The 14,624-nt window shown below is 38.8% G+C and overlaps 1 non-coding gene across 1 annotated transcript; it reads right to left on the reverse strand.

The window, feature by feature from the left end:
- Positions 1-5,832: 5,832 nt before the first annotated feature.
- On the reverse strand, positions 5,833-5,939 carry LOC123461098. Its single transcript, XR_006637416.1, has one exon. It is a non-coding gene; the product is annotated as a U6 spliceosomal RNA (small nuclear RNA).
- Positions 5,940-14,624: the final 8,685 nt, after the last annotated feature.

The raw sequence follows: 14,624 nt of genomic DNA on the forward strand, positions 1-14,624 counted from the left end.
AGTAAAATGGTTTCCTTTCCACAACTGGAAGCAATTTTATTATAATGTAGCCATGGTTAATGAACCCCCTTCCTTTACTTGTATTTACTCAGAGAACACTAAGGTGGTTTAAATGTAAATGCCCCCATCGCCTCAAGTATTTCTGATTAAGCTTCTTACTTAGTCCCCAGCTGGTGGAGCCTTTGGGAGGGACAGCCTTGCTGTAGGAGGCCTATTGCAGGGGTGGAACTTGGTTTGATCAGCCCAGCCCTACTTTGTGTTCAGCGCTAGCTCTTTCTCCCTGTTCCCTCTCTGCTGGGGATGTGTGATGAAGTGAGCCACCTTCTGCCATGATGAAGCTTCCCCTTGAAACTGTAAGTCTGAGTTAAATCCCTTCCTTCTATCAGCTGCTTCTGGCTTGGTGTTTTGTCCCAGAAAAAAGAAAGGATCTGCAACAGTGTTTCCTAATCTTTGAATGGGTTAATGTTAAGCTTTCAGAGTACTGTAAGCCAAACCAATATAATTTTGTCTAAATTCATTGGTATATTTTATTCCTGTCTCATCCACTAGACCATGACGAAATAAATCATGTATACTTATAGTTTCATTAAATTTATACTGATCCTGAGCATAGAAAGGGCTCAATAAATGTTGGTTAAATAAGTGAATTGATAAGTGTCTCTTTTATGCCAGGAGCTGGGTATGCTTTGAGGGGAAAAAAATCAAAACTAAACAAAAATCAGCCATATAGAATCTTATTTTGTGAATCTTCCTTTCAAAAAAAAATGTGGTTGACAATTTTGATCAACATAGAAATTATAGACATCTACTCCTTTAATATCTTAGTCTTTAAGAAATTAGTATGTAAACATTACATTGGGGCAGAATTTCAATTGGTGAATTTGAGGAAATATTCAGCCATAGTGTACCCTCTGAGCTTTAGAGGTTTAGCATCATTAATATTCAAGACTATCAAAATGAGACAGTACTAGGGCTAGAGAGATGGATTAGTGCTTAAGGTACTTGCCTGCAAAGCCAAAGGACCCAGGTTCAATTCCCCAGGACACATACAAGCCAGATGCACAAGGGGGCACATGCATCTAGAGTTTGTTTGCAGTGGCTGGAGGCCCTGGAGCACCAATATTCTCTCTATCCCTGCCTCTTCCCTTCTCTCTCAAATAAATAAATAAAAATATAATATTAAAAAAATGAGATAGTATTGTAGAATACGACTACTGTTTCCTTAGAGTAATCGCTGAAAACTGACTTCCTATCTCCTTTCAGCCTTTTGAGTAATTAAAGTTTATTAACTAAAGATTTAATTTATTATAATTTTTTGAAATTTATCTAGCAAGGAATGAATTAGAATAGAGCCTGGCATTGAGGAGGGAAAAGAGAATGCAGGCATCAAAATCTTACAAAGTCAGAAAGGAGGAGCCACTTTCCAATCTCCATTAAAAAAAGTCCTTTTCTGAAACCAAGGTTTTTCTAATAATAAATCAGTTGATAACAACCAGAAATACCATTTCCACAACATTTGCATTTCTTTTTTGCCTGTTTTATGTACATCAACTCCTTAAGCTAAGGGAAACCATTTTTTTTCCATGTGTGAAGATGAATCTATAGCTGTCTCTTCAAGTGTACAAGTCACCTTCAAATTCTAAAACCTCAGGTTCAATTGATGATGTCTGGCAGCTAATGGCCAAGCATACAAGAATTATAACCTAACTTTTCCATGCACTCTGAATGAGCCCTTGTCAACATCTGGAAGAAAGTATAAGGTTTATCCAGCCATGAGGCATTGCAGTATGAGGTTTCTTCCTCCATGCCCTTCAAGGTAAGTATCCCAAGGTCTTCCCACCATTTCTCTCTAGCGTGATACTTAAAGAAGTAGGTCAAGACAGCTTATTGAAAATGCAAATCTGCCCAGTGCTGATGATAACTCAGGGCTTACTTCCCTCTTCATGCCCACTAGACTACTTATCATATGGCCATCAGAACATTCCTATACGTCTGGTCAAGCAACTTTTTATTTTCAAGTTAGGCAGTAAGGTTTCACTCTCAGTCCTACTGAAGCTTCCTCCTGATAAACTCTCTTGCACTTGGAGAACCTCCAAACACAGAGATATCTTATATTTTCAATTTCTAGGCAAATTCTGATTATTTGAAGAGGTCTAACTGGAGATAATAACATTAACCGGTTTTGTGACTTTATAAATTGGAATTAATAAATAATATCTTTATTTGATGAAATCTTAAAGCCAATTAATAGCAAATAGTTACTCTGAAATTAGGTAGATTTCATAATTTGTAAGAAACTTGCACATGTGATAGCATGATTCAATATTTATGAAGAATTTTCTCTGTGACTATAGAGACACCTGTTAATGGGGTTCTAAAAATGAGATTCAGTAATTATCACTTAACCAACTCATTATCTATTTCAGAATTTTATCAGTCTAGCTCTTTGTAGTTTCTAATTCAGAATCAGAGAAGGGACAACGGAAGCTATACTCACTATTTTCTCCAAAGCTGTAGCTCACTACCTTAAATCACTTTTCAAATATTTGATGGGATAATGACAGATGTTGTATTAAAAAAAAAAAAAACTTTATTGAAATTGCCTAACCTAATACCATGCTTTTGCAATTCTATTTCAGTTCTTCCCCCACCCTTTGCAGCCACCTCATTGTTTTACAAGTAATGATAAATGTGATAATGAGTAATGACATCTATTCATGGAAAATGTGAAAGGTCTGAAGCTCCAGTACTTTTCATTAAGAAAATGTGTCTGTAACAGTCAGACACCTTACCTTCATCAGACTAGCTCCAAGCCTATGAATAAATGAGTTTTCCCCAAGTTTCATAGAATCCCCTTGCTACCACTCCCTACCTCTTATTGGGGTCATATTAACTGCACTAATTTTGTCATGGTGGTTTAAGTGGAAAGAAATGCTTCAAATCTTATTTTTACCTATTAAAATGCAAATGATGTAGGGCTTACTGATTATTTAATCTCTTAGGAGTTTTATGGATATGTAATATTGAATACTTGTTTTTGGTGTGAATTCTTATATATCCTTCATCTTGTCCCTTCAGTATGCAATATGTAATGGATGGTTAATGTGGAACAGTAGAAACCCCAGAAGGGGGACCCCACGCTCTGCCCGGATATGGTGACACCCCAAATCACTCACGAGAAGCGGTCTTGATGCAAACTGCAAGAGGATTTTATTCCAAGCGCGCTGGGGCCCACAGTCGTACACCTCACAGGGGTAGAGGACTGCAGAGCCCCGAATGCAGGAACAGGACAGTTTTTATAGGGTTTCTAAAAAAGCCTGTGCCTTAGACCAATCATTTTCTAATATTAGGAGCCCCGCAGGGTGTTAGCCAGTCAGTTTGTGCCACCCCATAGTTTCTAAGCCAATTAGTTTATGACCTTGGTGGTCAGCATTTGCGCAGGTCCTTGGGTGGGAGTAGCAGAGTGTGTACCAGTCTCCTATGACCTTGAAGGTCAGCATTTGCTCAGGTCCTTGGGTGGGGGTAGCAGAGTGTGGTATCAGTCTCCTATGACCTTGAAGGTCAGCATTTGCTCAGGTCCTTGGGTGGGGGTAGCAGAGTGTGGTATCAGTCTCCTATGACCTTGGTGGTCTGAGGCAGGCTGCTACAGCTTATGGTGCGAGCTACTAAGGCTTACAGTGTGGGCTATTAAGGCTTATGGTGCAGGCTATTTACAGAAACCAAATAAGTGGTTCATTTCATTACTCATTTCCCATCCTTGAGGGCTATCTCATGCCCTTTTTACCTAGTTTTATATTAGGATTGGGCTCTGATATAATGAGAAGAGGGATTCTTTACTTGCTTCCAACAGAGAGTAAAGCCTGGAGTTTGAGGTATGCAGGGGCCCGCTTAAGCTCCCTTTGGAGCGTGATAGTATTTCTGGGCTTCTGAATTCTTGGGCCTTTCAGAACCAGGAAAGCAACATGTATGTGGAGAGTAAAAATGACCTTGCTTTTTTGGTCTCCACAAGGGGCCAGCTGTCTGGTGCACATTGGCCATCTTAAAACCTCAGGTGTGTGCTCGTCATTTCTATAGCTCTTTCGCATCAGGATTTCAAAGCCATTTGTCTTTAAATTATCATCAGAAGGATATTGTTTGAACTCTAACTAAAATATCATTACCTGTGTGTGATGGTCTGAATGGATGTCTCCCAACTGATCCAGTTTTAGTAAAGCTTTAGATCTCCAGCAGCCTGCCTGGAGGAGTCGCGGTGGGCGGGTCCCAGGGCCCAGCCCCATGGTATGCTTGTGGGTGGATCTGTTTCCAGCAAAAAAGATTTGCAAAGTGTTTGAGCTTTGTCTGGGGTTCCTGGGGTGTGTTTGCTTGTGACGCTGGTGGCAGCGGTTGCTTTTCTCTCTTCGTGGACACCTGTGAAAGGGGGCCAACTTCTTCCTCCATTATGGAACTTCCCCTCTGTGTGAGCCTCAAAAAATCCCTTCCTCCATAACCGCGCCTGGTTTGGAAGTGCATCGCAGCAATGCAAGGCTGACTGCAACATCATGTAATTAATGTAAGGAAAATGCCCCAATGTGACACTTTGTCAGGTTTAGAAACAGATGAATAGTTTTTTTGTTTGTTTGTTTTTTTTAAATCAGAGGTATACTTGAAGAAAAGCACTACTTTTTAGACATTTGAATACCATGAAGCCATGTATTACCATTACAATACCATATATATAATACATAATACTAACACTATCAACATGAAATTTAAGTTGTTACAAAAGACATTAATTTTTTTTAGTCATTTTGTACTCAGTGAATACAGTCAAGTTGGTAGCATTGTTAGCCTCCTCCCTGTCCTCCCCACTCAACAGGGACTGTGGGAATTGGGGAATATGGGTCGTGCATTGTGGGGTTAGCCATCAGTTATGGGTAGGAGGCAATGTCTTTGTGTATCATGACCCAACGTGTGGCTCTGACTTTTGTTCTATCAGAGAGGTAAAACTTTAAACACACACATGTGATATTGTCTTAGTTGTTTCTTCGCTTTCCCTTAGTTACAGTAATGTGCATTTTTAAGGCGACTAACTCTTATCCACATATCTATTTCTACAAACTCAGTGAAAAGCAATGTGACATATATCTTTAATATCATTGCCTAGTTCTCCCTTTTCTGGGAGCATTTGCTCCAGACCATAGTGTGCCACCTAGCCTTGTCTTTTGATTTGTCTTTCCCTTGTTCATTTCAGGAGTCATCCAATCTTGTCTATATCTACCTGGTATGTCAGAGCTTCAAATTCCCATGAACATGATAAGTCATATGTTCGTCATATGGTGTTTCCCCAGACACACACATGACTCATCACTGCAATCATGGAGAAGATGATTTAGAAAACAAGTCAATCCTGGTGATAATGTCAGCAGGTTGGTGGGGAGGTATCTTCTAGGACTCTCAGGGTCACTGACTTTCTATATATGTCGTGGTACAGGTAGGCAGTTCAGAGAAAAACTTTTAGTTTGGTCCTCGTCTTCTACTTCATTTTGAGGCAGGCTGTCCATGGTTGTAGCTGCCGCATTTGTGAGCTCTTGAGAAGTTCTTCTGTCTCTGCTTTCCTTCTCACTATAGGCACACTGCAGTTACAGCTGTCAGCTCCTAATGGGAGTTTCTGTTTGTGTTTCTGAGTTGCACGGTCTGTACTCTATCCACAGAGCCATCTCCCCAGACCTCACCTTTCTACTCTTCTAGAAAATCAGGTCCACTTAAGTCTGGACATTCAGGAATAATGTTCCTAAGCCAATGTCCACAGCCAAACACAGAGATCTATTAACAGTCATAGCTCTTTTAAAAAATATATACATGGAATGCTTCACGAATTTGCATGTCATCCTTGCACAGGGGCCATGCTAATCTTCTCTGTATCGTTCCAATTTTAGTACATGTGCTGCTGAAGCGAACACCATAGTTCTTTTAAAAAACATCTTATTTTTATTTATTTTTTTGAGAGATAAACAGAGAGAGAGAGAGAGAATAGGACCACCAGAGCTCCAGTCACTGCAAGCAAACTCCAGATGCATGTGCCCCTTGTACATCTGGCTTATTTGGGTACTGGAGAATTAAACCTGGGTCCTTAGGCTTCACAGACAAGTGCCTTAACTGCTAAGCCATCTCTCTAGCCCAGGCATGGTTCTTTTAATATAAACATTGTCAAATATATTTTCTTGGCTTTGCCTATCTTTCTTTTTCCTTCATTGTGTTATAATTTTAGCTGTCTACTATCTTTTAACTTCCACCTGGACTGTTTTCAACTATAATATTCTATTTTGCCTCCTGACAAGTGACTCTTAATAGGGCCATCTATAAAAAGTCCTATTTCTTGGCCCTGCTCTGACCACTTGCAGTCTCTTTATTTCCAAGGAAATACACCTTCTTTTAGAAAGTATTTACCTAAACGAACTTGTGGCCATTGCACAACCCATTGTTTAGCACTCCAAAATTCCTTTTTTTTTTTTTTTTCAGGAACACCGTTTTTATTACTCCATACATTTGTTTCTCCTGAGAGAATTTTAATTTCAACAATGGAAGGTTATATTCTTAAAATTTCCCAAAGAAGTTAAATGCTTACATTGAAACAAATATATATAGTTTTAAAATTTTGATATTAATAAAGATGATGTAAAGGATAGACTTTTATGTTGGGGGATTTTTTTGGTTTTTTGAGGCAGGGTTTCATTCTGGTCCAGGCTGACCTGGAATTAACTATGTAGTCTCAGGGTGGCCTCAAACTCATGGCAATCCTCCTATCTCTGCCTCCCAAGTGCTGGGATCAAAAGTGTGTACCATCAAGCCCAGCTATAACACTCCAAAATTCTTTACCTGCCTAAATGCCACACTTAGAACTGGATTTGGGAGGGGTGCTGGAGAGATGATTTAGTGGTTTAGAGCTTGTCAGTGAAGCCTAAGGACCCCAGTTCAAGACTTGATTCTCTAGGACTCACATTAGCCAGTTAGCCAGATGCACAAGGGGACACATGCATCTGGAGTTCGTTTGCAATGGCTGGAGGCCCTGGCACACCCATTCTCTCTCTCTCTCTCTTTCTCTGCCTCCTTGTCTGTTGCTTTTAAATAAATAAATAATTTTCTTTTAAAAACTGGTTTATTTTGTCCAGTCAGTTTATCAGACATGATAAGCTCTTCCTTGTATCTGATGGCATATTTGTGGAGGCAGAAAATGATAAGCTGGTTTTCTTCCACTTAAGAGTCAAAAAATTAACCTGACCATTTACCAAAGTAAAGGAGTGGTGATAGCTACCCACACACTGAGGAGGAATTTTGGAAGACTATAAATGAAGATAAAATCATTAGGAAATAAGGATTTTTATTTCAATAAACTAGTTAAATAACCTAACTTTAAATTTTTTAGACTTTGAAATCATTGTTTTTGTTAATTACTTCCAACAAGTTCTTATTATGAGCCATTCAGAAGCTTTAAGCCAATTCTAAATGAGGCATATCTATAAGAGTGCTCTTGTATATAATTTGATATGAAATAAAATTAAATTAGATATTACAAATGAACCAAAAATTAAATATTCTCATAAAATTATGTAACTTCTGCTGAACTTATTTGTAAAATTGATCAAGTCACAGTTTTGTTTAGAACCATAACTTAAGTGTATGCCTATGGCATTTTGTTGTAAGAAGTGGGTTCCCTAGACCAAATATGCACATATAAACAAAACCTTGCCTAATACCCAGAATTCTCCTTAAGAGCTATAACTTTCTTATTCATAGGTCCAAAGCTTCAAGGATAAAGGGGAAACTAGAAGTTCCTCAAACTAAGTCTTTATATCTTAAAAACCAGAAAATACAACCCAACATTCCATCAAAACAGATTTGTAGAAAGATTCATAACAGAGAGATACTCCACAAGCCAGTCCCTTGAAACAGATTTAATTTACCAAAATTTCAATGTGGAAAATTTTCAGAAGCCCTTCTGACCCCAGTGCCATAAGTGTGATGGATTTCCTGGCCCCGTGAATTTATAGTCTGAAGAAATACAATAATACAACATGGCTCCTGACATATTGAAATGTCCCCTGTTCTGGGGCTGTGAGGCTAATGTGCGTTGGGTTTATTGAATGAGCTTAAGGCCCCATCACTCTTCCATTTGTATTAAGTTAGGATGATGCTATTTTGAACAAGGATCTAAGTTCCTTTTTTTTTTTTTTTTTTTTTTTTTAGTAGTTCACAATTTGCTTTGTTCTGTACATTTGATCTGACTTTAAAAAAAAGACTGAGGAACTTTTCTGAGGACTGTGTTGGTATCTTTCATCTCTTGGGGAACAAAGGTTGCGTTAGAACCTTACAGTGCCCCCAGTATTGGCACCACAGAGCTTCAGTCATGACTGAACCAGGAAACCAAGCTGTGAACTACATCTACGATCCTGGAAAATTCCCTCACCTCTTGGTATTACTGAGGCTTTCAACAAAACCTGAGGTGATAACTCTCAACCTAAGATATACTCCAGGTATAACATTCCATGATAATTAAGAAAGTAAGAAAAGGGAAGGAATGCTACCTAAATTCAGAGACAAGACAGCCAAAATTTCTGGCAAAAATACCCACATGCCAGAAACCGGAAGTAACATTGTTTACTAAAAGAAATGAGCAGACAGGAAGCAGGAACTTGAGAAAAATCTACTTTTCAGAGACGTAGCAATGTGGACCATTGCTGTGAAAGATTTTCTAATTGTGTGTAGCATGGCTGGTAAAAAGTGTCCAGAGCTAAACCGAACCTGGTAGAACGGCTGAATATTAAAAATCTCTGGAAACAAGGAAGACAACAGAGGTGGGGATCCTGATCTCTGCCATTTCCCCATCTTTACCAAATTTTGGAAACCAACAATTTGATGAAGAAAGTAACAGGAGAAAAGACATGAAAACAGGGCAGAAAGATGAACAGCCCTATGTACTATGGTGAGCAGTAGGTGGCCTGCCTTGATTCCAGGAAATGAAAAGTAACTCAGCCTTCAGAAGAGTGGATAAATTTACGGCTAGTGTAACAGCTCAGGGGTATAGCACTTGCCTGGTATGGCCAAGACTTTGGGTTCAATCATGCACTGGAAAGAGAGAAAAATGGAGTATGATGAATCTAGACTTACTATAATTTATTATTTATAACTCTACATTTCAACAGCAAATCCATATATATTCAAATAAAAGAGAAAAATTAAGTATGACTCTATACTGTGGGTAATAAAAATATTCTGTAGTGAAATTCTCTCAATTTATCTGAAATAATTCAATATTAACTCAGAACAATTGAGATGTATGTCAGATGTATGTTGCAATTCTCAGAGTTTTTTAAATACGGAGACATACACAGTTAAGGACAGATATAAGAACAGTCTCCATCACTTGCAAAAGTAATTAACAAGCTGTGGGGGTTGGAGAAGCAACACCATGTGGCATTTCAGACTCATCACTCTGTTTGGGTACCAGGTTGGTGTGAGGCAATGGCGGACAAGGCTGTAGTGATGACGGTGGCTACAATTTACTGATGAACCTCTGCTGGCACCTGTGGCCGATGACCTTGAACCATATGTCATTGTCAGCCTGTTGCAGCCTACATCCTTTCCTACAATCCTTCCAGGGAACTTTCATGTTCCTCTTAAATTTTCCCTTCTGAAAATGTCTACTTGCATGTCAGTATTCTACAGTAAATTCTGATGGACATATAGCCAACTTGCCATAAGAACATACAAAGAAGAAATTCAAGAGTGATGTTTTAAAATATTCTCCATAAAAGCACACACCAGATGAGCACCTTCACTTCTCTTTGACATTGTACTGCAGTCTAGACCTGAATGCATAAGTGGAAAATGACTGGTAAGCAAGAAAATAAAACCAGCATTATATTAAACTGATATGACTATCTACATAAAATCCCTAAATCTAGCTTCTACAGAAAATTAAAATGTAATAACAAGTCCCTACGGACTTAAATGGACTAATGGTACTCTATGTCTATCTACATTGCTAACACAGAAACATATTTGAGAAACATTATGACATTTTTTGAACACCAAATAAAATTACATTTAACATTGTCAATAGCCTAGAATGGCCGGGCGTGGTGGTGCACGCCTTTAATCCCAGCACTCGGGAGGCAGAGGTAGGAGGATTGCCATGAGTTCAAGCCAGGGCCTCCAGACACTGCAAATGAACTCCAGATGCATGCTCCACTTTGTGCATCTGGCTTATGTGGGTCTTGGGGAATTGAACCTGAGTCTTGTGGCTTTTCATGCAAATGCATTAAGTGCTAAGCAATCTCTCCAGCCCAGCCTTTTTTTTTTTTTTTTTTTTTTTTTTTTTAGTGAGAGAGAGAGAGAATTGGTGCACCAGTAATCAAACTCGAAACATATGTGCCACCTTGTGCACCTGTACAATCTTGCACGCTTGTCTCACCTTGTACATCTGGCTTACATGGGATCTGAAGAGTCCAATATGTGTCCTTAGGTTTCACAGGCGATGCCATCACCACTAAGCAATCTCTCTAGCCCTTTTAATTTGTTTTTTAAAAAAAAATTTGGTCTTTGGGCTGGAGAGATGACTCAATGGTTAAAAGTGTTTGCTTGCAAAGCCTGGAGCCCCAGGTTTGATTCCCCAGTACCTATGTGAAGCTAGACATACACAGTGCATGCATCTAGAGTTCATTTGCAGTGGCTAGAGGCCTTATGATGCCCATTCTCATTCTCTCTCTCCCCATGCAAATAAATAAAAATTTGAGCTTTAAGGAATAACTTGAAACTTAAAACCATAAAGAGAACCTATTGTGCCTATAGTCACTGCACAGAAGGACTTTCATCTCAGCACTATAAATCTCAAAACCTTACCCTTAATCATGGCTTACAAGTACAGTCATTTCAAAAGGGCACTTCCATAGCATTCCTCAGAATTCCTCCAAACAAGAGTATCTGCAGTAACTCTTTGAAGATAACTGCACTTTCCAGAATAACTTCAGGTCACTGAAACATCCTGTCTCCACAAACAACTAATTATTAGCCAATTTGCATTATAAAAATCCACCATGATGCTGTGGTGGAGGTGTGACATTATGACCCAGAAGAGAGAAATAATTCAGCCATCAGCATCTCTCTGTGAGAAAAGCAAGCCATGGTCTGGGGCACATTTCATTGGCCCTCAACATTACAAAGTGTGTCATCCCTTGATTTTGTTCATCCTCTTCTGTCTCAAGAAATTCTTGGAGGGGGTCTGGAGGGTTGGCTTAACGGTTAAGGGGTTTGCCTGAAAAGCCAAAGGACCAAGGTTCGAGTCCCCAAGACCCCCATTAGCCAGATGCACAAGGGGGCACATGCATCTGGAGTTTGTTTGTAGTGGCTGGAGGCCCTGGCATGCACATTCTCTCTCTATATATATATCTCTTTCTCTCTCTTTTTCTCTGTCAAATAAATGAATTTTAAAAACTAAAATATTTTTAAAAAGAAATTCGTGGAGAGAATCCCACTTATACTGAGTAACTAAATGATTAGTTCATAACATACTCAGTGCAAAAGTCCCACTGTGTTCATTGACCACTGACACAGTCCAATAGGGAGAGAGAAAAAACAGACCCATTTTGAGCAGGGCAACTAATGCCATGAAGTGGTTACGGGCAAGACAAAAAGAGAATACAAGTATGCAGTGGAAGAGGAAACTGTAAGAAACAGACACCATCCTAGTTGAAAGAACAGAAAAACAATTTAAAGATGGTGTCACAGAGCTGAAACTCGGGCTTTAGAGGAGGGCTACTGGTTCACGTGTCCCATGGACACTGCTGTCTCTGAGCTGTGGAGAAGCCCCAAGAGGCTGGAACCCAATGGCAAAGGACAGGGTATTATTGAAGGCTGATCATGGGGAGGGTGTTAGGAGACTTGTTTCACAAGGGCTAAAAATGGCAGACTGAGCTCAGCTACTGCTCAGTAGAGAAGAGTTGTTGTGAGGGTTAAGTATTATCCTGGTAATTCTCCAGGACTACAATCAGACAGGAAGTCAACAGGAAATAGACTTGGAAGAACAAGGCCCTCTTCCTCCTCCAGTCTTAACAGAAGAGACCAACAGGAATACAGAAGTAAGGCTGGAGGTGTTCCAGCCTCAACATGGCAAAGCAACTACAAAAGAGTGTTTGGACCAAGACACAGCACCTCGAAAATGGGCACAAACAGTCAGAGAATTCTCCTGATATAAGTGGAAATTGGTTTAACATTGTCGTTACGGTGTGGTAAATGGCTAAACTGCCTTTGTACTTTATTAGCTTGCTAAAATGCTATCTAACTTGCCATTGCTTCGTGGTTTTACCTATTGAAAAAGAAAAGTAAGAATTCAGGTGCTAATGATTGTTATTATATAATACAAAAAGATACACTACACATCCAGGTGTCTGCTTTTGATTCTTGTTTGAAGGATATTGAACCAGACTACATTTCTCAAGAGCAAAAGTAATCAAATACATTTGGCATGTGGAAACATAGAAAGATATCTGGACCCCGGGGCTTGTCTGCTCTTCTACCTCAGACCAAAATAAACTAAAACCTCTGATGGTGTTTGTAAAATATATCCACTCCCACTCTCCACACACTAAACAACAATTAGAATGGCTTATTGCTCTTCGTACTGAAAAATAGATCCTGGCTTTGGCTAGTATGTACAAACAAGCTTCCAGGTCTAGTTGATAGGAATTTAACTTGTATTTCTTGGAGGGAGAGATCAGTTTGGCTACATGCATCCTGACTTTCAAAAATAAACTTCGTCCTCTATTCAGAAATCCAATTTATAAAGAGATACTTACATGAGCAAAAAGTAAATTTGACCTAAGATTGTTCTTACCCATTCCCCAGTCCTGAAACAGAAGCTGAAACTGAAACAAAATGGGCTCAGCAGTTAAAGGCACTTGATGAAAGTTTGCTGATCAGAGTTTGATCCCCTAGAACTCACATAAAGTCAGACTCAAAGAAGAGCATGCATCTGTGATCTGAAGGCGCCTATGGCAATAGGAAATAGGACCAGGATAATCCAGATGCTTGCTGGGAAGTTGGACTGACACACATGAAGCAGCAAAAACAAAAGCAACAAGGGAGAGCCCGTCTCAAGCCGAGTGGACGGAGAGGACCAATACCACAAAGTTGTCCTCAGACCACCACAAGTCCACCATGGCACCTAAGTGCACACACGCCACACACACACAATATACATCTACACATGATTATAGGTACATAATAATAGCAGCAATAATAACAATAAATAATAATGTTTCAAATAACAGACCTGAGAATAAACCTAAAATTTAATTCTGAGGAACATGGGAGAGTAAATTATATGAGTGATGAAATATTATAGTCATGAAAAATGACTAGGTGCACCTGAGCACTGAAAGAGCAAGTGAAGGCTGGGGAAATGGCTTATTTTCAGGCATTCGCTTATGAAGCCCAAGAACTGAGGTTTGGTTCCCCAGTATCCACCTAAGGCAGAGGTACAAGGCAGCGTGTACATTTGGAGTTCATTTGCAGTGGCTGGAGGCCCTGGCATGCCCATTCTCTCTCTCTCTCTCTCTCTCTCTCTCTCTCTCTCTCTCTCTCTCACAATCTCTCTCTCTCTCTCTCTCCATATATATATATATATATATATATATATATATATATATATGTATATATATGTATATGTATGTATATGTATGTATGTATGTATGTCTCTATACATATATATGTGTATGTATGTATGTATGTGTATATATATATATATACTGCCTCTTTCTCAAATAAATAAAATATTTTAAAAAGAAAGATATACTGCCTCTTTCTCAAATAAATAAAAATATTTTAAAAAGAAAGAGCAAGTTATAGTACACTTGCTCATTAAAATTATGCCCTGAGTATATAAGTTGACTAATGAACCAAACCTTGCAAGGTTCCTGCCCACAAACATCTCCCTAATTTACATATGTTCACATGAAAACAAACCCAGAGACATCTAGTGAGAACTAAAAAAAATCTATGTCATTTGCTGAAAGAAAAATAAAAAACTTTTAACTCAATGAGAAATTATAGCTGATCTTTATTCCTATCTTTATATTTGTATATAGCTCACTAGTATGAACTTATTTTGCCAAACCAACATAACCCCTTTAAGAAATTTGAGACTAACTCAAAAAACACACTGACTGGCAAACAATCTACTGGTTCTCTATTAAATGCTATTTCTCTTTCTATCAGAGTTACTTGATCATTTTGTGTTTGTACTCCTTGAGAAATGTACATTTTGTACTGAATTATAGATAGTTTCTATTTATTGTCTATCCTTATAAAATTACAAGTGTCTTTGATGGCAGTGAAACTGGCATGTCTAACTTTCTATTCCTTAAAACACTTAAAATAGTTTTATCTTTTAGTGTGTGCTTATGAAATAATGTTGCATCCCTAATTTCATTCATCAGATTTTGGTGGGGTTAGGCAGGAAAATGCTCTGCCCATAATTCCTGTGTGTTATTATATGCTTCTTATAGCCCATGTCTAGAAATAGCCTTTAAAAGCTGTTCTCAAATATGTCACCCAAAGTCTCTAGACACAGCTGAGTGTACTGGGGTCAG

This window comes from Jaculus jaculus, chromosome 5 (assembly GCF_020740685.1).
Source record: "Jaculus jaculus isolate mJacJac1 chromosome 5, mJacJac1.mat.Y.cur, whole genome shotgun sequence".
Lineage (NCBI taxonomy): Eukaryota > Metazoa > Chordata > Mammalia > Rodentia > Dipodidae > Jaculus > Jaculus jaculus.